Consider the following 25,268-nt stretch of genomic DNA (forward strand, 5'->3'; position numbering starts at 1 on the left):
TGTATATATGTATGTGTATATATATATATATATATATATATATGTAAGTATATTTGATCTAAGCTTTAAATAAAAATATGTGGATACCTAAAATAGTATATCCATCAAAGATGCTTAATATTGCATCAGAGATGCTTAATATTGCAAGCTTTATTACACAATGTCAAAGAATATCAAAACTATTCACAAACACACACATATATTAATCAGTTGTCCTAGTCAATCATTCCTCTTTCACATCACTTCTAAACTCTCTTTAGTGTTATGCATTTACAGCATGTATACATACCAACATAAAACATTGCCAAAATATATAGATTGCTTGTAATAAAACATATAGAGTTGAACTTCAAGAAAGATACTTTGTGAATTGCAAATGAGTCACATGAAAGATACTTTCCTTAAAAATGGGATACAATTGAACCATAGTCCACAAGAAAGGATACTTTCTAATTGTTTCCCAGGAATGTTGTGTAGAGTCCCATGCATATCTTTATCACGTCATATAGGTTCCACTACTATTTCTGCGTCCCTACAAAGGCCTCTGTTTCACCATACAGGCTTCTTCAGGGGAAATGTTGGTTCATAACTATTCTTGCGTTGATACCATGGACTGTATTTAGTGAAGAGAACTCAATCTCTTATTGTTGAACTTCTATATGTCATTTTGCCAATTCAGTGTCTCAAGACTTCAACTGTTGTTAATTAGCAGCTTGCTAAATACAGCATTGTCATATGCGAACTTCCAATGTCTTCTCAGCGTGTTGGAAACCTTTCCTTGTCTTATTTTCCAGAGCTGTATCTGTAGCAGACTTCAGTGCAAAGAGGCATACTGAACCTTGAACGAGGAGCATCCTGAACACATGTGAACATGGTTTTCAATACAATTATCATTTTCCGTCCATTCGCAGGAGAGGTTTCCAACACGCTGAGAAGACATTGGAAGTTCGCATATGACAATGCTGTATTTAGCAAGCTGCTAATTAACAACAGTTGAAGTCTTGAGACACTGAATTGGCTGTGCGCAGGTTAGGAAAATGGACACTCATAAAATTGAGCATCTTTTTTCCTAACCCGTTGACAGCCACCTCCCCCGGGCTCCCGCTGCCGAGGAGGCGCTAGGGGTGCACAGTTTCCCCGTGTGCCTCCTTTTTACCGTGGCAGCAGATTTAAATATTAAATCAGGCGCCCCGGAGAGGTCAAATGGCGCGCGTTAGGAGAGCCGGTGCTCAATCATGAGCGCCTGTTTTCCACATGCCAGTATTGCATCAGAATGAGAGTGAGATTAATGTGGATGGGGGGGTAAGGGGTGGAATAAAGATAGACCATGCTGGTAGCGTTGAGAGAATGCTGGGGAGATGAGGGAGAGAACAAGAGAACGACATTGCTGGGGACAGGGCTGGGGGTGGAGAGAGAGACAGAGGGATTGCCGGTGGGTGCGGGAAAGTGGGATGGCTGAGGACAGGGGAAGGAGAGAGAAAAAGAGACTGCTGGGTAGAGGGAAGGAGAGAGGGAGAAACTGCTGGAATGGAATTAAGACTTCTGGTGGATGAAGGAGAGAGAGAGAGAGCCCTCGGGATGAGGATTGAGAAAGAAAGAGGTGACAGCCGTGTAATAAATCTTGGCAGCTCCAACTAACAAGCATTACATAAGAACATGCCATACTGGGTCAGACCAAGGGTCCATCAAGCTCAGCATCCTCTTTCCAACAGAGGCCAAACCAGGCCATAAGAACCTGGCAAGTACCCAAAACAACATTAGATGGGGGCAGATTAAGATTAACTGAAGCATCCAGTCTGCCCAGTTATTCCTGCTCACGCTGTGAGGATATATCCCAGCTGCCAGCCATAGTGTGACTGCTGGTAAGATAACTCTCCTTATCCAGGATGGATTTTGTCTTGTTACTCATCTATGTGAAAAGCGGAATATAAAAATCTAAATAAAAATAAATAAATAAATACTGATGAGCGCACACAATCCCTTATTTAGTTGAAACCCAGCACAACTCCCTTCCCATATCTAAGTACCAAATTTAGTAATAATGGGGTAGATTTTATAAATGTACGCACGGGCGTACTTTTGTTCGTGCACCAGGCGCGAACAAAAGTACTCTGGATTTTATAAGATACGTGCGTATCTTATAAAATCCGGGGTCGGCGCGCGCAAGGGGGTGCACATTTGTGCAACCTGCGTGCGCCGAGCCTAGCGTGCACTGCCTGTTCCCTCCGAGGCCGCTCCGATTTCGGAGCGGCCTCGGAGGGAACTTTCCTTCCGCCTCCCCTCACCTTCCCCTACCTAACCCACCCCCCCGGCCCTATCTAAACCTCCCCCCACCTTTGTTGGCAGATTTACGCCTGCGGAAAGCAGGCGTAAATATGCGTGCGCCAGCGGGCTGCTGGCGCACCATCACCTGACCTGGAGGCTGGTCCGGAGGCCTCGACCACGCCCCCGGGCCGGCGCCACGCCCCCGGGCCCACCCCCGAAACGCCGCGTCACTCGCAGCCTGCCCCCGAAACGCCGCGTCACTTGCGGCACGCCCCCCAACACGCCCCTCCATGCAAGCCCCGGGACTTACACTCGTCCCGGGGCTTGCGCGCGCCGCCGAGCCTATGCAAAATAGGCTCGGCATGCGCAGGGGGGGTTTGGGGTAGGTTTTCGGGGGGTACGCGCGTATCGTACGCACGTACCCCTTTGAAAATCTACCCCAATCTGAAAAGTGATCAGTATTAATGTGGCTGTTGCCCAGATATCAAGCCTCCAAGGTCCTCTGTGGAGCCTAGGGATGTACCTCTGTTTGTTTAGCTCGTGCACAGCCACAGGTTAGGACAATGGATGCTCGTTAATTTAGTGTCCCTTTTCCTAACCTGACCGCCTGCACACTTTTGTTTTTTTAATTTCTTTTTAAACTTTTTGGTCCTTTTGGATTCTCTAAAGTATAGAAAAGCAGCATTTTCTGCTTTTCTGTACAATTTTTTTAGGTTGCTCAGAAATTAATGCCTGCTCAGGGCAGGCGCTAATTTCCTAGCATAAAAATGTGCAGGTCGGGCGCATATTTTGTTTTTTTTGGATCTGGGGAGAATAGCTAATAGCCTCATCAACACACACATGCATGTGATGACTGCTATTAGCAGGGTTGTCAGGTAATCATGAAAGAACAGTCACTATTTGCTGAAAAACCAAACCCAAAACACATGAGATTAAAACTACTTTTATTAGAAGGTATTTATACACAGAAAACACTTACAAAATACTTTTGTGAATATAAAGGAGGAAATACAGTGGCTTGCAACTGTATTTAACCCCCTAAAATGTCCATCAGATTTTTGTGGATTACATGACGTTACACAGATTGTTCCAGATAGTATGCGCTAAAAGTAAATGTTTTTAAACTCACAATTATTATTCAGTAATGGCTTCTATCTAGCCACCCTCCCATGCAGGTCAGATGTACAGGTGACTGGTGCACCACCACCCCAGTCTGAGCCACTGAACTCTGTAGCTCCTTCAAAGTGAAAAATAAAATACAAACAGGGGCCCCCACACACTCATTCCCCCCGCAAGCACATGTCTGGCCCCCACACACTCATTCTCCTCCCCCCCAAGCTCACTCAGATACCGCTTCTTTTTGATTGTTGCCAGTTAAGTGCTTCACTCCCTTCAGCGTTCAAGCCTGCTGTGTTGCATAAAATCTTCCTTGATCACCGGATGCTGTTGCTTGCCGTCAGTGCCTGCCTGCCCACGGCCTCCTCTGATGGTAGACAGGCCTCATCGTCGGCAGCAGCCAGTCACAGGGACAGCTGGGCACAAGGCCCACCCACCAATCCCAAAAAAACGCAATTGATAGAAAAAAACACTGAATAGTAAGCAGCCCGCGAAGTGGGAAAAAAAAAAAAAAAAAAGCGAATCACTAGAAAAAAAAAAGCCCAAACGCGTGGGAAATAAGCGAGGTTTTAAAAAAAGGATTGGATAAGTTCTTGGAGGAGAAGTCCATTACCTGCTATTAAGTTCACTTAGAGAATAGCCACTGCCATTAGCAATGGTTACATGGAATAGACTTAGTTTTTGGGTACTTGCCAGGTTCTTATGGCCTGGATTGGCCACTGTTGGAAACAGGATGCTGGGCTTGATGGACCCTTGGTCTGACCCAGTATGGCATTTTCTTATGTTCTTATGAGGTTGGCAACCCTGGCTATTAGTTTTGAGGGGGGTTGGATGCGCGTTTTGGATGCGCTAATCCCCTTATAGAATAAGGGGTTGTGGTCACGCGTCCAAAACCCGCATCCAACCACGGATTAAGCAGTACGTTTGGCTGAGCCAACTGTATTGCATTGGCCCTTTTGTGTGTGTTACTGGTAAAGTGAGAAACAGATGTTTTATATAAAAAATAGTGTAACCTGCAAAATGGCCTGGTTGCATGATCACTTGTGTTTCCACTTGGACGTCTGTACGTGTAGCCTGCCAGACAGACCCAGTGGTGTGGTTGCCTGTACTTCTGCTACAATTTCTAATGTTTCATTTTATCTACTTTGCTATTCTTTCCATCAGCCCCCTTAATCATCATTGAATCGCTTGGGTGGTGCATTTTAATACTTAAATATGCACCGCTAAGTCTTTTTTTTTAAATTGAGGGTCCTCTGCTTCTCTTCATCCCTTCTGTTACTGCTTTAGCCTTGTTTTGGCTATCCTGAGATTGGCTAAACTAATAAACGTTTGCAGGGCACTGTGTCACAACAATCAGTTTGGCATTGTGTGACAATTGTAAGAGTTTCTGAAGCCTCCTTATTACCTTGAACGCTAGTGAATGGTAATAAGGGACAATGTTCCATAGCTCTTGAAAAAACTAGTCAGAAATGTACTAAATATTTACTGAAACCACCATCATGCTGAATTTAATCACAGCCACAACCAGCTGCTTTAGATTTTCTCAATCGTGGCCTTGCTTTTTTAACTCAAATGCTCTTGTTTGTTTTTTTGTTCTGTGTCTTATTTGTCTGTCTTGACTAGATTGTAAGCTCCAAGGAGTAGGGTACATCCATTATGAGGGTAATATTAAAAGCCATTCCTGTTGGTAAAACATTGCTTTTCCCATAAAAAATGGGTTTGTGGAAAACTGCCCTTCTTGTGTACAGATAAACCACATAGGTCCAGTGTGTGTGTGTTGGGGGGAGAATTATGCAAATAATTTTCAAAAGTATACATGTAGATTTTGCTGGAAAAAGTGCCCTCACAAATTAGCCAGTGCAAATGGGTGCAGGTTCTTTTTTGGGGTAATTTTCAGAGTGAAAATATTTATTTATTTATTTATTTATTTAAATTATTTTCTATACTGACGTTCATGACACAAGTCATATCACATCGGTTTACATCAAACGAAGGTAGTTTACATCAACAAAGGTGAATTAACAATAACCTAATCATTTAAGAGCGAGGGACATAAAATGTAGTGGTTAACAACAAAGTTAAAAATTCAATAAGTCACTTGCAATATAACATGACAATGTAAGGTTTCAATTGACCCTTGTCAAGTTACAATGAAAATGTGCATATTTTCATTTTGAAAATTAGTAAAGAAATATAGAAAATGATGGCAGAAAAGGACCAAACGGCCCATTTAGTCTGCCCAGCAAACTTATGGTAGCATCTACCCTGCCATACAGGTCTGCGCCATACAGGCCCCTCCCATACTTAGTTTCCCAAACCATCAAACCCAGGGCCCTTGTTAGTTGCTGTCTGAGTCCAGTTTCTCATTACGGTACATCTTGCTGTTGAAGCAGAGAGCAATGTTGGAGTTGCATCAGAAGTAACAGGCTTATTAGTTAAGGGTAGTAACCATCACACCAGCAAGTTACCCCCATGCACTCTTTTCTTCATTTCCATCCTCTAACCTTTAAGGATCCACAGTGTTTATCCCATGCCCCTTTGAAATCTTTCACCACTTTCTCCAGAAGGGCATTCTAGGCATCCACCACCACTCTCTCCATGAAGAAATATTTCCTGATGTTGGTTCTGAGTTGTCTTCCCCGGAGTTTCATTACATAGAAATTGCATGGGTTAAAAAGTACCTGCAGCTGCTTATCACAAGAATGTTTATACTGACACCATTGAAAAAAGCCATTGTGCACCCTTTTTAAAAAAAAAAAATCTTCTTAGACCCTGCTCAGCCTTGTAATTTCCATCCTATCTCTAATCTCCTGTTTTTAGCTAAAGTATTGGAGAAGGTTGCCCTCCTACAGTTAACAGGGTTTTCTGGATTAATTCATGATTCTTGATAAATGGCGATATGGTTTCTGTAAAGCTCACAGTTCTGAAATATTGTTGCTTTCTACCCTGGATTTTTTCTGACAGGTATTTGATGATTTTGTCTTGGCCTCTGATTTTAAGTCTGTAGTTTAATCCTTAGTACTTTTATGTTGATTATTGAAACTCTGTCTATCTAACAGGTCGATCCAGTAAGGCCGCGGTAGAAACAGTGCGGTAGTGTCAGGCGCACCCTTCCTCCCCGCACGCACAGTTCTCTTCACTAACTCCCCGATACTCTCCTCTAATCGCATGCAAATGCATGCCGCGGCTTTAAAGCGGTAGGGAAGGGTTATGGCCGCGTAACCCATTTTACTGTATAGGCGCTTAATACAGCGCCTATACAGTAACCAGGGTGCGCTGGTACCTGTCATTTCAAATGACATTTGAAATGACAGGTACCAGGAAGTGTAAAAATCAAAATTTTTAAATACCTGTCGGAGGGCCGCGTGGGTCCAGGCGGCCGGCGGGATCCGGGGGGCCGGTGGTCGCGTGTTAAATCTAGGCCGCGGGCGGGTGGGCGCCTGTTCCGGGCGGCGGGGGGTGGACGCGCGTTAGTTTCAGACGGCTGCGTGGGTCCAGGCGGCCGGCGGCGGCAGGAGCCGGGTGGTCGTGTGTTAAATCTAGGCCGCGGGCAGGTGGGCGCTTGTTCCGGGCGGCGGCAGCGGCGGCGGGGGGACACGCGTTAGTTCGAGACGGCCGGCGGGTGGTCGCGTGTTAAATCTAGGCCGGGTCCGCACAGGCGCGCATTCACTGCCGGTGGGGGCTGCCTCTCCCGGCAGTGAATGAATTCATTCATCCAGGCGGAGGAGCCGGTGGCGAAAGCAGCCGGCTCCTCCGCCTGGATGAATGAATTCATTCACTGCCGGTGGGGGCTGCCTCTCCCGGCAGCCCCCACCGGCAGTGAATGAATGCGCGCCTGTGCGACTCCTGCGATTCAGCGCTCAAGGCAGTCACATGCCGTGACGTCACGCCTTGAGCGCCGAATAGCAGGGGTCGCACAGGCGCGCATTCATTCATCCAGGCGGAGGAGCCGGTGGCGAAAGCAGCCGGCTCCTCCGCCTGGATGAATGAATTCATTCACTGCCGGTGGGGGCTGCCTCTCCCGGCAGCCCCCACCGGCAGTGAATGAATGCGCGCCTGTGCGACCCCTGCGATTCGGCGCTCAAGGCAGTCACATGCCGTGACGTCACGCCTTGAGCGCCCAATCGCAGGGGTCGCACAGGCGCGCATTCATTCATTCACTGCTGGTGGGGGCTGCCGGGAGAGGCAGCCCCCACCGGCAGTGAATGCGCGCCTGTGCGGACCCGGCCTAGATTTAACACGCGACCGCCTGCCGGCCGTCTCGAACTAACGCGTGTCCCCCCGCCGCCGCTGCCGCCGCCACCCGGAACAGGCGCCCACCCGCCCGCGGCCTAGATTTAACACGCGACCACCCGGCTCCCGCCGCCTGGACCCACGCCGGCCACCTGGACCCACGCGGCCCTCCGACAGGTATTTAAAAATTTTTATTTTTTCTTCTGACAGGTTTTATGTGTCCCACATCATTACATTTTCTCGATCATCTCTGTATCGCTTTTTTTTTAAATTGTGTTTTATTGTTTTTGAGTATCTTAAGCGGTGTCGATGGATTTATTACTAGACTCACAGTCCTAACTCCTACTAGGGGGAGGCGGTAAACTAACACGTTACGGCCGCGGCAAAACAGTGCGTTACTAATGAGAGAACCTGAGCGCGCGTTACGGTATCGGAGGGGAATAGCTAATTCCTTCATTATACAGCTAATTCGTTCATTTACATGCCGGGTGCGGGAAGGGTTACGCGTCTGTTTTAAGAAGCACTACGGATGCGCAAAATTGGAGACTGTATCGCTGGTTTGCCTTACGCGTCCGAATTGTGCGCAGCGAGCTCGTTACAGACGAGAAATCTTCAACTGAACTTTACTGGATCGACCTGTAAGTCTTTCAGTGAGTTTTACACCTTATTCAGAACACTGCTGCCCACCTAATCCTTCTGTGTGTGTGTGTGGGGGGGGTCAATCATGTTTTAAGCATATTACTCCAAACACTCCACTAGTTGCCTTTTACCTGTACATCTGAAGGGTTCTCTGTCTTATTATGACACTTGCTTTATGGTCAGCTGGGAAGTTTACTTTGCGGCTTCTTTGAAGTCACTGCATTTCTCTGAGACTCTTGACTAGAGCTCTTAGGATTGGTGCTCCTGTTCTTTGGAATATGTTCCCACTGCACCTACGTCAGCTGACTTATTTCACATTTCACAAAAAAACACAAAGGCTTTTCTTTTTTAATCAGCTATTAGAACTAATATCAACCCAGTTTATTTATAGAAGGGGCAGTCATAGTAATCACCTGATTGATTAATTGCACTGACTTTTGCTTAAGATTTTGTTGGCCTCTGTGGGGTTTTATTTATCTATCTATTTATTTATTTATTTTTATGATTCTGCCCTTTAGTTGCTGTGCTATTTTAATTTTGTTTATTTTGTGTTGAATAAATTGTATTGTATGAAACTTATGTTGCAATCTACTGAGAACGATAGTTTGTGGATTGGTAGAATATAAGTGATTTTAAATAAAATATATAAGATTACCCCAGTGCTTCGTACATCTGGTACGCGTTATTCAGATCATGATGATGAAAGCAAGTACAGAAAGTGTACTCCCAGTAAAAGTCTGGTAGAGCTGACAGTGTCTGTCCAAACAGCATGAAACCCAACAGCTGTAACTAGCACACACCACAGTCTCAAGTCCCACTAAAGCACAGCATCCTACCTCTCCTGGTTTTTGCCTGTGAGACAAGGTCACAGACAGTCTGACACAATCTCACCATCAGGGTTTCTTATTGGAAGTCATACAAGAATGCCTAAAAGGGAACCAGCAATAACTAGTTTCCTGATCTTTATATTTATATATCCAAATAGACTAACATGGCAGCTGAAAATGAGAACCACCAACTCGTATCTGTCTACAGTAGAACAACATTTATCTGGAACAATCAGAACCGATGCCAGCCCAAATAATATAATTTTTCAGATAATGGATGTTCCAGATAGTGGGATAAAAAAATTTCAGATAATGGAAGTTTTCAGGCTAATGGATAAATTATGAAGCCAACCAGTTTCCAGATGGTAGAAGTTTTTTCAGAAAATGGATCAGGCCTGGGGGACTACAATTTTTTTTTTCTGGATTGTGAATAATAAGTTTCCAGTTAATGATCTTAAGATAAATGATTTTCCAATGTATTAATATTTACTGTGCGATATTTAGCAGGCTCATTGGGTTCTGGATATTTTTTTTTCTTTGTTGAATGTAGCATCATGTATTTATCTCTTTATAATGAAAACAGACCTCTGCTGTTGAGCAACGAGCTTCTTGGTGCATGTCTTCTCTCAGCCCCTCATTGCAGAGAGCCTGCCATCCTCAGTGCAATTTTCCCTTGCTCGTTAGTTGGTTGCTGGGAGATGTTAATATGACCTTTCTCTCTATCTTTTACAGCCCAAGCTGGAGATTGTGTAACAAGGACAAAAGTACAACAAGAGTTCACTCGCTGGTTCCCTTCATATGCCAAGATTTTATTTTATGAGAATTTGTGTTTAACTGTTTGCCACGAGACAGTGTGTAATTAACATTATACTATTCGGCCATATTATTTGCAGCTGTTTTATATTTTTAGGTTAGGGTACAGTACAATTTTTTGCTGAATTGCATTTCAAAATGCTGACATGCAATGATCAGCAATACTATGACAAAAAAAAAAAAAGATATTTAGACTCCAGTTTTTTATCCTACTTTATGAAGGAAAGGAGGGTTATGTGATTACCCTGTGTATGGCCCGTTAATAACTTTGCCATTCAGTGTCCTGTGGACATCAAATTTTCAGGACATATTAGGGAGGGCCAAGAGAAGTTGGACATGTTTTGTTTTATTTTATTTTTTTTCTAGATCCACATATTCCAGAAAGACACATACAGCATTGTCGTCCCCTAAAATCTTTTTGGTCTTGCATTTGTTCTGCACCTGAGAATCATGATCAGTAGTTTTTTGAGGGGGGGGGGGGGGGGGGGGAGGGAGTCCACTTATTTCATGAAATCGCATCTGTAATTATGCCACCTAATAACTTTTCTGGTTTTCCATCTGGTTCATACCAAATTTTCAGAATATATTGGGAGGGGGAGGGAGGAAACGACTGTTTTGACAACCATAATTTTAAGAGGAATCACTTATTCCACCGATCACGTGAAATGAAACCACTTAACAACTTTTTGGTTTTGTATCCGATTCAAAGAGGGAGGATAAGTTTCAAAACTGCTTGCATGCACCCATATACGCAAGTATATAGGTGCATGAAAAGTTGCTACAGTATTTTATAACCTGCGCGCAAAGGGGTAGATTTTTAAAAAATGCGCGTTCGCGTACTTTTGTTGGCGCACCAGTCGCAAACAAAAGTACGCTGGATTTTATAAGATACGCGCATATCTTATAAAATCCTGGATCGGCGCGCGCAAGGCTGCCGATTTTGGGCAGCCGGCGCGCGCCGAGCCGCGCAGCCTGCCTCCGTTCCCTGCGAGGCCGCTCCGAAATCGGAGCGGCCTCGGAGGGAACTCTCTTTCGCCCTCCCCTCACCTTCCCCTCCCTTCCTCTACCTAACCCACCCCCCCGGCCCTATCTAACCCCCCCCCTACCTTTGTCCGTGGATTTAAGCCTCCCGGAGGGAGAAGTAAATCCACGCGCGCCAGCGGGCCGTTGGCGCGCCGAGACGCAACCCGGGGGCGGTTCCGGAGGGCGCGGCCACGCCCCCGGACCGCCCCGGGCCGAAACCACACCCCCGTGCCCACCCCCGAAACGCCGCGTCGATCGGCCCCGCCCCCGACATGCCCCCGATTTAAAAAAAACCCGGGACTTACGCGAGTCCCGGGGCTCTGCGCGCGCCGACAGGCCTATGGAAAATAGGCGCGCCGGCGCACAAGGCCCTGCTCGCGCAAATCCAGGCGGATTTACGCGAGCAGGGCTTTTAAAATCCGCCCCAAACAGTATATACAGGTTATAAAATACGAGTACATATGCATGCAAACATGCTTGTGTATGTAAAATCCATGACCTGTGCAAGTTTGGACTTATCCAGATAAGTAGCGACACTTATCCAGTTAAGTAGCGACACTTATCCAGATAAGTTCCGATTTATCCAGCTAAGTAGCGGCACTTAACTGGAGAAGTCTGAAAAGCTCTACTCATCCGTCTACATAGCACTTTTCAGGCTTATCCAGCTAAGTATGCCTGCTGCTAGTTAGCTGGATAAATTGGAATTTAGCCAAATAAGTGCTACTGATTATTTGGATAAATTCGAATTTGTCTGCTAAGTAGCGGCAAAGGTGCTACATAGCCGGATAAGTCAGAATATAGCCAGATACGTGTGTGCAAATTTTAAAAGGATATTCAAGTAGATTTTATCCACATTATTTATATGCATTTACCTGCATAAGTCTGCTTTTATATATGCAAGTCGGGGGATTTTCTAACATGTGCATGGCAATTAAATAACCAGTTTTACTAATTTGCCAACCAGTTCGCCCAGTCCATCTGCAGCTCATGAAGACCCTCCTGGCTGTTCAGCCTTAAGTCCCTCCCATTTCACCCAGACCCCTCACCCAGTCATTTTTTCACTTTTAAGATGTTTACCATCACTTAGTTCTGATATAGAGCAGGAGTAAAGATACACAAGTAAAGTGCCACTTTTACATGCATAAATTCCTTGTAAAATATTAACTTACTTGTGCAGATGTTGGCTCCCCCATGGAATGCACCTGGCCTGCCCCTTTTTTACATGTGTAAATTTACTCATGGACACTGATTTAGGCATGCATGTTGAGTTTGGTGAGCTCATTAGCTTTGTCTCTGAGCAAGCAAAAAATGGAGGAAATATTCACAGCTTGAGTAATTCATAAAGATTCAAGTACGGCTCAAATGAAAAATATAGGAGTACGATCCAAAGGAGACGATAGCACAGCGGCGATTGAAACAATATTTGAAAAAAACATATGTATCATCGACTATCCAGCAGGATAAATACATCCCCTGAAGAAAGACCTTTCCAGGTCTGAAACAAGGCCTTGTCGGGTGGATAATTATGAGTAGACCACGACACTCATTTCAGATAAGTCGGAGATTTACTATATTTTAAGTCTATGTTTAAAATTTAACTGGTACAACTTATATTCAGTGAATAGATTAAGAGCGACGCATGACAACGACTGTGCCGTTAAAATATTTGGAGAAATAGAAAAAATACCAAAGACATTCATTTTAATTCACATAGGGCCGGATTTTAAAAGCCCTGCGCGCGTAAATCCGGCCGGATTTACGTGTGCAAGTCACTCGTGTGCAGGCGCGCCTATTTTGCATAGGCCGGCGGCGCGCGCAGAGCCCCGGGGCTTCGTAAAAGGGGAGGGGTGTGTCCGGGGGTGGTTCAGGGCGGGACCGGGGGCGAGGTGCCGGGCGTGGTTGAGGCCTCCGGACCAGCCCCCGGGTCGGGTGATGGCGCGCCAGCAACCCGCTGGCACGCGCAGATTTACGCCTGCTTTCAGCACCCCCTTGCGCGCGCCGACCCTGGATTTTATAAGATACGCGCGTAGCCGCGCGTATCTTATAAAATCCAGCATACTTTTGTTCGCGCCTGGTGTGCGAACTATGCGCTTGCGTAAATTTACAAAATCTACCCCAGCTAGCGCACATTTCATAAAATAAAAAAGGATAAAGGATGGAGATGGAGAGTTTATGATTAAACCATTCATTACATTACATGGTAGTAATGTTATAAAATTTATGAAACATTCCACCTTCTCCTTCAATGATATTCGTTTTGAGATCTTGAATAGATTGCAATAAAAATAAAGAGATAATGTCTCAGATTGAGAAAGTATAAGAATATTAATTAAGAACAACTATAGGGAATATTCTTGGAGTTGGGATTGCTTGATATTTAATATTCCAAAAAATGTTTTTTGGAGGTGCAAGGAATTTCGAGTTTTTAAAAACAGCATGAGCTCGCATATATGCTATTGTACACGCGTATTGTATGCTACTTTTTACGCGTGCAGCTTTTGAAAATTCGCTTTTATATTATCAAAAGATGTTGGACATTGGCATTTTTCTTGGATTCACATTGGCAAGTGCCACTTGACATTTTTGATGTAGCGTGCCTGTCTGAGGTCACATGGCCCAGTGACCAAAATTCCCATTAATCTCTTCTGCAGAAGAGACCTGGTGTAAGAGGACAGACAGTCCCTGCTGTAAGACTGCCAACTTGAGTCCCTTTAGAACTTGTTTGAGCACATAATCCAACAATCCTGTTTTAGTGCCCAATATTTGCTACACTGATGCATTTTAGATTTTTTTTTTATGTACTATTGTATCTTCTGGATTATGACTGCTTCTATGGTCGGGTCCTAAAGGAAACGAAGAAAGCGTACATGGGGTAACTTGCTGGTGTGGTAGTTACTACCCTTAGCCAATAAGCCTTGATACTTTTGATGCAACGCCAACATTGCTGTCTGCTTTAGCGGCAGGGGAAAAGGGGGAATTGGATTTAAACAGCAAACAACGAAGATCCCGACTTTTATAGTCTGTGGAACTGATGAGCATGGAGATAACCAGCACAGAGCAGCAGTTACTACCCTTAACAGAAGGCATGCGATTACTACCCTTAACCAATAAGCCTTGATGCTTTTGATACAACTTCAACATCACTCTGTGCTTTGAAGGAGGGGTTGGGGGCTAAAAGGAAAGAGAAATTTGGATTCAGGGCAACCAACAAGAGCCATGACTTTTTTCAGTCCGGGGTACTGATATTAAGGAAAAAACACAGGACTGCGTCAACGACCAAGTCCATAAGCAAAGCACATCAAGCAAAACTGACTGATTCATGGGGGTAATCTGCATAGCGTGGCAGATACTACCCATGGGAAGCTTGCTGGGCAGGCTGGATGGACCATTGGTCCTTTTCTGCCATCATTTCTATGTTTCTATTCTTGTATAATTATGATGGTGTATTTGATTATTTACTGTATTATTATGATGTGAACCGTCTTTGGGTTGAATTTTGTTTTGAGGAAGGCAGTCTATAAGTGTAATATAACATAACATAATAGTCATTCTTTTATGTTTGATTTTTCAGAAGCTATTAGTGTTTAGAGGTTTTGTTTTTTTTAAAAAGCACCACTGTTATGAATCTGACTAAATCTTCAGTACCGTGCTGCTGCTCATCAGAACCTAAAGCATGCTTCATACCGGTGCACGTAAAGAATCACTGTAACCTGAATAATTTAAGAGTTGACTCAAAGATAAAAAAAGAAATTGAAAAACAATGCATCCTTTTGTCTGTCTGGGAAATGTGAGAGGCTGCAGCATCAACAATGGCCACAAGATGTCAATATCTTTTGTTGCAATATTAGGCAATTTTTGTCTCTTGAACACGCATGTATACCGTGTTTCCCCGAAAATAAGACAGTGTCTTATATTAATTTTTGCTAGCAAAGATGCACTAGGCCTTATTTTCAGGGGCTGTCTTATTTTTCCATGAAGAAGAATTCACATATATTGTTGAACAAAAAAAATGAACATTTATTATATTCTGAATAGTTGTCTGGTTACGCTGGTTTGTGATGACAACTAACTGTGAATCCTGCAGGGTAAAAAAATCACAGCTGCATGCTCTGGTGTTCTGTGCGACGGGCATGCTCCCAAATGAAAACTTTGCTAGGTCTTACTTTCGGGGGAGGTCTTATATTTAGCAATTCAGCAAAACCTCTACTAGGTCTTATTTTCGGGGGATGTCTTATTTTCGGGGAAACACGGTATGTAGAGTCTGGCTTCGGTCTTTAGGCTATGTTGGACTGTAGCACCAGAGAGGGCTGCATTGGAGTTAAGAATGCTAGTAGGAGGAATGCAAGGAGGAGGAATAGACTAGTGGTTAGAGCAGTGGGCTATGACCCAGGAGACCAGGGTTTGAGTCCTGCTGTCACTCCTTGTGACCTTGGGCAAGTCACTTTACCCTCCATTGCCTCAGGTACAAAACTTAGATTGTAAGCCCGCTGGGGATAGGGAAATACCTACAGTACCTGAATGTAAACCAATGTGATATCTCAGCTTGAATGTCGGTACTATATAAATAAATAGTAATGTGCAGTGGGAAGAATGAGTGATGCCGAGCTGGGCAGCAACGTGAGTACCAGCAGAGACAGGCTACATTAGCTGTGATTACAGCAAGTGATGCTGGAAGGGGACTTGGTATCATGGCAGCAGGAGTGACAGCCAAGGTTTTGGCCACATGGTGCGTCAGAAGCAGTGTCAGGCCATGGCTGCTATGATGGTAGGCATCCTGAGAGCTGCACAGCCTGTGGGTGCCAGGCAGCAGAAAGAGACATCAGAAAGGGTGTGCGAGGGAATCTGTGGTTGGCAGGGTGACACAGAGGTGAGAGGGGAAGAAAGGGGATCAGGATGAGAGGTGATCCATTGAATGTGTGTGTGAGAGAAGGGATTGATGCCAGTGGTGTGTGTGTATGTTTGAGAGAGCACCAGGGATGAAAGTCGGAAGGAGAGATAGGGCTAGGGATGGGATTGAGGGTTTGGGATGTGAGGAGAAGCAGTACTGGAATGAGGGAGGGGTACCTCCCACCGAGCCTCACTCTTAACTCCCCACTCCTTGAGAGAGTAATTTTACCAAAGTACTGTTCCATTAACATGTTTTGACTGCGTCTTTGCTAGTTTTATTGGAACTGTGTAAATAAAAAGTAAAATCACTAGAAGTAAAGTACATTTGAACAAAAAAAGATTCATCTAGGAAAGAGGAAACAGTATGGGCAGGGAATAGAGAAGCCACTGCTCTAAACAATCCAGATAGCACTGCTGTTTCAATCAGGAGGCCAAGTGAGCTCCCTGCTGCCCAAACCTTGATCTTTGTGGCAGAAGCTCGGCCATTGAAAGGGCTGGGAAAAGTGTTTCAGGAAGCTGGCTTAGTTTTCCTGTTATTTAACAAAAGTAGGTATAGATTGGAAAAGCTGTTTGTGGAATAGACTCCAAGCTACCACAATAAACCCTACTTTTTTTTTTTTCCCCCTTTTGATGGTGGTGAATTATTTTCTCTTTCTTTCTGATTGTTTTCTTTTTCACTTGAGAGGTTTATGATGCACTGTTGGCCTGCAGAGTCCTGCCTCAAAGCTTGCAGTTGTATGCCTGTCTGGAGTTCCTGGAGGCGATGTTATCTTTTGTTCACTCACCAGTATGGTCCCTCCTAAGAGCATCTGTCACTGCAGGCATCAGAAGATGGATGAGTCTCCAGTGAACTGCTGGTTGAAGCAAATGGTGAAAATAAGGAACAACAAAGGAGGTGGGGAGGGGGTTGGAGGTCTGTGGAGGGGCGGGGGTGGAGAAACTGACGATAAGGGGGGGGGAACCATGTTAGAAACCAAGAGCAGGCCCTGCACTGTGGGAGCAAGGATGGATGACTTGGCTACTGTAAAGGGCCCGGAGAAGCAGCTTTGCCCGTGATGGCAGTGATCAGAGGTAGTCACTCTGCGTCAAAGGGTAGGGAAAAGACAAGTCCTTGCACTTGGTTTGCGGGAATACGCTTTTGAACTCGAACGTTGTTTCTTCTCTTGCTGCCCGAGCTTGTCTGACACCCGGAGCACTCCTGTAGCACTGGAAGGAATAATGCTGGAAAAGTGAGCTGACAACATTTGTGTGAGTTTTTGTGCTTGATAAATGAGAAGGCAGGTCAGGCCCATTCTTAACGCGTATTGGTGGTGGTGATAGCAGTTGAAGAGACGCATGGTTTCTGACTCGGCTGGTTTCTGCGGGTTTGGTTTTGTTTTCTCTTGAGCAAAAGCAGAGCTGCTTTTAAAAGCGCTGCGCCCGCCGTCTGGAAATCTTGGCAGATAACTTTTTGAAATGCCGCCTCCCATGGTAAAAGCATTTATCAGATGATGAGCAAGGAAGAAAAAAAAAACAACCAACAAACAAACAACCAGGAGATTGAAAAATGTCTTTGTAGAGTTTCCTGAGGAGAAGCCCGCGTTGAAAGGCTACGAAATGAAGATGATTAGAAGCCGCTGGAGGATCTTTCGCCCTCCCCGGCGGCTGTAAATAATAGATGGAGGAGGAAAGCCGCGACCAGAGAGGAGCAGGCCCTTTACCAGGGTGTGTGACAGGCCGAACAGAGGTCCGTGGCCTAGGGCCAAAGGTCCTCGCTCTGAATGTAATTAGAAGAAAATACAAAAAAAAAAAAAAGTCAGCACTAGCAGGTGAAGCGTGCAGCACGTGGCGAAAAAATATTGTAATTCTGCGGCCAGGGGCGGCGGCGGCATTGAATTACCGACCTTCTCTGTTGTGTCGTTTGACCTTGCCAGCCCGGGCTGTGGCAGGGCTTAGGGTTAGCGGCGGAGCGAGGCCACCCGGGCTCCGGAGGGAAGAAGGTCGGGCTCGGGTAAACAGGGCGACGTTTGAGAAGCCGGTTGTAAAATTTTTTTTTGGGTGGGGGAAGGCAAAAATCTTTTATTTTTATTTTTCGTAGAGTGGATCCGAGAGGTAAAGTACATTTCATCTCGGGGAGGGCTGCTGAGGAGTGCGAGTCGCTGTGCTGGGTGCGAGAGGAGGGATGGTCGCTGGTATCCGGAGTCCAGTGCGCGCGTAAAATGTGAGGAGCGACCAGACTGACACCCCCCCCCCCCCCCAAGCCCGGCTGGAAATGGTCCTTCGGCTCGGCTGGCGGGATAGCTCAACGCTGAGGAAACCGGGGGCTTGCGGAGAACGAAAGGTTTTAAAATAAAATCTTTTTTCTTTTTTAGTATATGGGGAAATAAAGGTGAAAGGAATGGGAAGGCAGTGCTTTTGAACATCTTGCACACTTTGTGGTATGAACCGCGAATGTACTTGCTGCTCTGTTATTTCTGTTTTGATTTTTTTTCCCCTTGTTTTTAGATGAAGGTTTTCTCGTCAGCAGGGTTTCTGTGAAAAGATTTAGCGAGCTGAGAGTAGGAGAGCACAAGGTTTGTTTGTGCATTCAGAACAAACGAGCTCGTCATGCTTACAGTGTATGTACAAGACGGATTCATTGTGAAGGACTGTGTGAGTCCAGGGTGAAACTTTCGGCGCCGGGTTCTAGCTTAGGTATGTTGGGAAATACCAGTATTTCTCCAGCGGGAGGAGCTGCCACTGCTAAAGCAAAGAAATGCCAGAAAGTAACGCCGAATACGCTATAGGAAAGATAACTGGGAGAAAAAGTCAGCTCACCAAGCAATAGGATTATTTGTAGGCCCATCAGGGTATTCTGTAACCTTTTTTTTTGCACATTTGCTGCACATTTGGCAACTGTTGAGAGCTGAAGGAGTAATTTTGACTGCCTTAGGGCATCCAGAATTCTCAAAAATCTTGTCTCCAGAACTGTTCCCCATGTTCCTAAAATACAGAAAGTCACAGTGTTAATTACCAATGCAATCATGCAGTTAGCACATAAGTCATTTACAAAACAAAAAAAATGCATTCAGTGTGTTATAGGGACAAAAAGACCTTGTGATCATGAACATGGGTTTGAGAATCTCAGAATTGTGACTCCTGGTATTTATTTTGATTTTGTGGGGCGTGGAGGCAGGTTTGTCTGGCATTTACTTAAATGCTATGGGATTGTGAGTTCTTAGAATAAACATATTGGCTTAAGCCTTGAAACAAAATATCAGAGAAGTGGGAGCTTTCATACATGGCTCCATTTTCTTTTTGTTTTATTCTCCCCAACCCCTCTCTCTTAGTTTTTTCAATCCTTTCTCTCTCCAAAAAGGTGAAGGATGGGTGAGCCTGTCTCCCTGTTGGCCTGGAAGCCTGCTTTTCAATGCTACATCTCTCTATGCCTTAAGTGGCCAGCAGCAGTCACCCTTGAAGGCCTCCCTTCCTCTGATGCTTTGTATTGTTGTTATTTCTGTGGGTAGCATATTTTACTGTATATATATTCAGAGCTGCATGTTTTACAGTACTTTTAGGATGTTAGGTTTTACAGTGTACATTTGTCAGCCATGGGATTTATTAGTCTGTAAAATAAACACTACTAAAAGCACTGACCCTGTAAAGGATAGACTTTGAAACAGGCTTGGCATGATGTGGACATCTCAGTGTTTAAGATATAACTATGCATGCTTTTCTGCTAATTTTGCCATGAATTGTTACCTTGGGTGGTAGGGAAGAACCCTTTTGGTCCTTTTCCAGGGTGCAGGTCTATTTATTTATTATTTTATTTAAAATATTTATATTCTGCCTATAGTAACTGCATCATGTTAAATGGATTACAGTCTTAATGTAAAACTGGTTGTGCTGAAAGGGCTTCATTATTTGTAATCCTCACATTGGTCATAGTGTTCATTCTGCTCATGGACTGTGGCAGGCAGCCTTTCATCTGGTAATGGCTATCCCTGTGCTGCAGGGTATCTGTGCTGTGAAGATACTTTTTATTTTCAAATGTGGGTTTATATATATATAATTTCTTTTTTGCAGGTATTTAAAAAAAACCAATAAACAGCATCTTCAATAAAGTGATTGCAAGATTCTCTTGTCTTCTGACTGCAAACGTAATCATGCATGTATTTCAAAAAGATTGAAGGAAATAAAGCAGGTACTGTACTGCATGATTGCTCTTCTTATACCTTTAGTTTTGCCTTTCATTTTATTTAATAATACAGACTGTTTCTTTCTGCAATGGGCTTTTCTGGAGATTATTCACATTTAAAATGGTTCGTGATGGGGCTGCCGTGTTGGCAGATAGTTTTCCACTATGAAACTGAGTTGGCGTCAGGGTACTGGTTGTAGATAGGGTTTTTTTTTGTGTGTACAGTGCCTTATACATGCACCACCGGCAAGGTACAGTGTCTTCGTTAAATATATCACAGCAACATGAGTTCTGTGAAACAACACATTTCCCTGCTCGATCTCTTCCTACTGAAGTCCGGGTATGCTGTGTTCTTTTAAGTTGTGCTGCGTTCACGTTCCTGTGCAGGCGGTCCAGGAATAGAACTGCATTATTTTCTATGGCTGCTCACAGTTGTAAGAACACTTACGGTAAAAAAAAAAAAAAAAAAAAAATTGCTGCTGAGCACACAGCTCATAGAGCGCTTTATTTTTTCCCTTCTCCGAATTAATCCTGTAAGTAATTGATTTTGCAGTTAGTAAATATAAGAGATTAGAGGAGGTATATATCTCCTTTTGTTGTAGACATGTCTTGCACATGGTTTGCATTTTCTGACATTAAGATGAAATGCACCTAATCTTGAAAACCTTGGTGTGGCTACATTTAAATTTGAATACTGTGTCGCTGGCTGCTGTTGGTATAACTAAGAGAAGAGCATCAGCCCCTTTTATTTTTGCCGTCAAGTGATGATAAATTTTTGGTGGCTTGGCGTTCCATTTCCAGGAGGCCAAGGAGCCTGCTGCTCCTGGTTTATGATCCCCCGTCGTATCCTGCAGGCAGCATTGAGGCCCAGTAGAATAAAGGGGGGGTCATTGCCATAGCCTGGGTTCCATTTATTGCATCTTAGCTACCACACAGATAGAAAAAAAAAAAAAAGAATCCTTCACTCCACCCCCTCAAAAACCTGCTTTTGGTAACATTTTAGTTTGGAATGCAAGTATAAAAGGGGGTGGGGGTGGGGCTGGGGGGGGGGGAGAGAGAGATTGGGGCAAAGCAGAAAAAAGAGAACTGTTGCATTTTGGTGCACCAGGTGCCAGGAGGAAGCAACATAAGTCTTTTTGATATGGGCGGCCAACTCCCTGGCCCCCTGAAGTTAGGCTGCAACAATTGAAGAGGTCAAAGGACAGCTGAGTGGGGTCAATGAGACACCATGGGGGTGTATTTTGTTACTTAGTAAAAGGAACAGCCTCCTAAAACCTTGGAGGATTCTCTTCAAAATCCGCCTGGTGAAAAGGTTTTATGGGTCCAAAGGCAAAGAAGAAAAAAAAAAAAAGTGCTGATTTATCCGAGGAATGCCTTGGTTTTGAGTAAATGAAAGGATAATCCTTACTAAAGGCTGGCAGCTAGTCTCTAGTGCAGCCGATGCAGGGCTGAAAAGGACAGTTGGGGTCGATGTGTACTTTGGTTTCCCAAATGTTTATCCCTTTAATGACTCCGCTATCAGAAAAGAATTCCAAACTGGTGAGAGACAGTTTCTTCCCAGGATAGCGTCCTCTGCACCTAAAAACAACAACAACAACAACCACCCCATGATTAGGCAGAAAGGCTGTTAAGGGCTGTTTGAGAAGTCCATTTTCCCCTTGAAAGTGGAGTTGGTGCACAAGCTTTTCCTGGACTAGGCAGATCGTTATTGCGCTTAGGGCTAGACTTGGATCTGAGCACAGTTTAGTGTTAGCTGTAACTTTTAACAATTATTTTATCCTTTTAATCCTCTCTGGATATTTTTTGAGGGGAGGAGGCAGACAGAAGAAACTGGCTTTTTTTGGGGGGTGGGGGGGGGGGGGGGAGGGAAGCAAAAGTAGAGAGAAATTAACTGAAGGGCTAGAACATCTTGGTATTCTGTGGCATCGTCTCTTCCCCTCTGTCCCCCCCAACTGCCCAAAAGTTAACTTGCAGTATGGGAGACGCAAATCAGTGTCAGAGCCAAGACCTGGTTCAGACGGAGAAAAGACACGGGGTGAAGGGTGTCATATTGGGATGAGAGGGATGGGGAGTGGATAGAGCCTCTGTTCATGGAAGAAAGGCTTCTCATCGCAGGGGGGTGCACAGCCTACCTGCAGTTTTAGCTCCCTAACCCATTGTGATTTTATACCAATAATCAAAGCTTATTAGAGATAAATGAACCACTCAGTAGATTCCGCAAACCCTGACATAAGGATGCTGAAGTTTTCACTGTGAACGTGACAGTATTCAGACCCTTTGCAAGGGTTCCCCTGAGTCATAGTGAAGATGATAGGATGTTTGATGTCACAGGCTTAGGCAGTTATTCCTTCTGCAACATAAATTTTAAACTCTAGCTCCCTAGCCAAGACCGTTCGTCGGTTTTTATGCTTTCTTTGCAAGAAAAGCCGGAGAATGCCTACATTTTAAACCTGCCCGCAGTACGGTATTTACATGCGTAAGCGAACATGTGGAGATTTATGCTAGCATTTTATAAACTGTGTGGCAGGAGCCACACAGTTTATAAAATACCACGCAAGTTTGCTCTGAAACTGTGCACGTATTGTCTCAGTACACTCGAATAACTATAATGCAAGAAAACATTTACTTCGTCTACCTGTTTTATAAGCGTATATGTTTCGTGTAAAGTGTTTTACACACAAAAAGGAATATAACATGTTCCCATAATAACCTTGATTTATTCATGGAGGCAGGCATTTTATAAAGTGTTGGGGTATACTGTTTTGGAAATACTTGCATGTGTACTTGCAAATCACCAGTTTGCTGATACCTCTGCCACTTCACCTAGATCCTCTACACTTCACCCTGAGTCCCTCTTACCCAAAAGTGCAGGCAACAGAGAAGTCCAATTTCACTTGCGCTAGTCATTTAGCAGGTGTAAAAGTGTGCAAATAAGTTTGGTAATGTATACATGTATATCTCTTACAAAATAGCAACTACTGCATGTAGTTGCTATTTTGTAAGCTCCTGCCAAAGGCAGGAGTTAATTTCGACCGGCACTGGGAAAGTGTACAGAAAAGCAGAAAAAACTGCTTTTCTGAACACCCTCCAACTTAATATCATAGCGGTATTAAGTTGGAGGCTCCCCAAAAAGAAAGAAAAAAAAAAAAAAATCTGCCCGCGGATTGGAAAACGGACGCTCAATTTTGCCGGCGTCCGTTTTCCGAACCCGTGGCTGTCAGCGGATTTGACAACTGACGCCGGTAAAATTGAGCATCGGCTGTCAAACCTGCTGACAGCCGCCACCTCCTTATTTGCGTGGGCCCTCATTTGAATACTGAATCGTGCACCCAGGAGAGTGGCCTGGGTGCGTGTTGGGAGAGTGGGCGCTTGCCTCGGAGCGCCGGCTCTCCCGCGCAGTTTACTGAATCGGCCTGACAGTTATGTGTATTCCCACGAAGAAAAGCCCAATTGGACTTTTGGGATCAGACTCATCTAGTGAACAGAGAAACACACAGAAAAACCTAAAGATCTCAATGCGTTCTTTTGTTTTATCTGTTTTAGATTACTGAAATGCCCTTTATATAGGGCTCGGTTGCTTAACGCTTGTTACAGTTGTTATTGAATGCAGCTGTTTGCTTGATAGCACAATGCCCTTTCAGAGAGCATATTGCCCCCTTTTTGTGTGACTTGCATTGACTACCAGTCGTGCAGCAAGTTAAATTTGAAGTTCTGACTCTAGTACATCAAGCTGTTTGTGGAGATTGCCCGGGGTATTTAAAGAATTGACTACTGTTATATCAGCCTCAGCGGTCGTTAACGCTCTGCGGTTCAACAATTTTTGACTGTTCCAGCCGCTGAGTCTGCTAGATTACAACGTACTAGTAGTTGCGCATTTTCGAACAACCTCCCCATGAGGCTACTTACATGAGTGTTGCAGGAAAGCTTTGAAGGCTCAGTTGTTTTGTGAGGCTTTTAATTGTTATAATTTTAATTGTTTTATTGATTGTTATAATTTATTTAATTGATTTTTATCCACCATGAACAGGCCCTCTGGTAAAATGGTGGAATATAAGTTTTGTAAATAAAAAGACACGGCACCTTTGGGAGCCCACAGCAAGGTTGCTCTTGATCCCGCTGGTGGGTGTTGCCATTGAGCGGTAACTGGGACTCAGTTTCCCCCTTTTAGGCTTTATGTCACAACATCCCTAACCTTCCTCTCCTTGTTCCAAGGAGAAGAAGCTCAGCTAAAGAAATGAATCTGGGTCTTTCACACAGCAGTGCAACAATTCATTGGGCCGCCAAACAGGCCCCATAGATGTACGTTTCAAACTGTCACCCATTTACCTCTGTCCGAGTGGTGGTACCTGCTTTGATAAACCTATGTATTGTTTACAAAAATAATGCACAAACTCTTCTGCTGCTGTCACACTGTCTTTGTTTATAGTGAAAGTTTGAAATTTCTCTTGATACTAGAGTAAATAATTCACAAAGCAGTGTCGTGTATTTTCCTGTGGCAATAATTTTGTATGCCTACACAGATAATACAGCAAGATGGCATTGGCTATATACATTAAGAGCTAGAGAGAGCCCAGCTTTTCACTTGTGCAATAGAGAAGGTGAAGTTGATTTCAAGGAGCACCTGATAAACTGTGGTTTTTGTGTGTGCGAGGTTTGTCGGCCATTGCTGGAACTGGGAGGTCACATGGGCTAGAAAGGTTTTGCATCTTTGATCTCATGCAGGAACTGCCTCTGGTAATTGCACTAGTTCAGGATTCTTGAGGGGAGAGTTTTGTTTATGTGACCCAAGAATTTCTGGCATTTTGGGAAAGACTCACAGCCCTGACATTTGAAGAAAAAAAAAAGTATTTTATGCAGGGCAGTAGAAGGGAGAGGCACCCAGAAGGCACAGGCCTCTTGTATTTTGCAGTGAAACTCGTGAATAAAGGCAGTAAGTGGATCTGTAGATTTTTCACAGACATTGTGCGACTGCTCAGCAAAGCAGCTTGTTTGGTAACAAAAATACACTGCAGCAACCTTGACACTGTCTGAGCTAGGTTTTTTTTTTTTTTTTCTTTACTTTTATGCTGACACTTTCTTTAACTCTGATTAAAAAGAAGCAAGTGTATGAAAACACATTTAGAACTATATTGAATGAAATTCTGGGAAGCAGCTGTGCTTCAGATGGTGCAAACATTTTTTTTTTTTTTTTTTTTTAAAGAATTTAATCATGATTTCAAAATCAAGTTGCTAACATCACTGTTTCTGTAATAAAATAATATACTTGCTGTGTTAGAGTTTGATTAGACATGTAGAAGTATGGATTCGTA

General features: G+C 44.1%; 1 protein-coding gene across 3 annotated transcripts in view; it reads left to right on the plus strand.

Annotated features, from left to right (window-relative positions):
* The window catches only part of GREB1L (GREB1 like retinoic acid receptor coactivator), a 729,370-nt gene that overhangs the window by 248,116 nt on the left and 455,986 nt on the right, over window positions 1–25,268 (plus strand). For 2 of the 3 annotated variants that reach the window (XM_029591103.1, XM_029591107.1), the window contains exon 3: window positions 19,848–19,965. The exons of the other annotated variant lie outside the window; for it this stretch is intronic. The gene's annotated coding sequence lies outside the window, so the exon portion shown is untranslated. The remainder of the gene's footprint in view (window positions 1–19,847; window positions 19,966–25,268) is intronic. 3 annotated transcript variants of the gene reach the window in all.

Source organism: Rhinatrema bivittatum, chromosome 2 (assembly GCF_901001135.1).
Source record: "Rhinatrema bivittatum chromosome 2, aRhiBiv1.1, whole genome shotgun sequence".
NCBI classification, from domain to species: Eukaryota; Metazoa; Chordata; class Amphibia; order Gymnophiona; family Rhinatrematidae; genus Rhinatrema; species Rhinatrema bivittatum.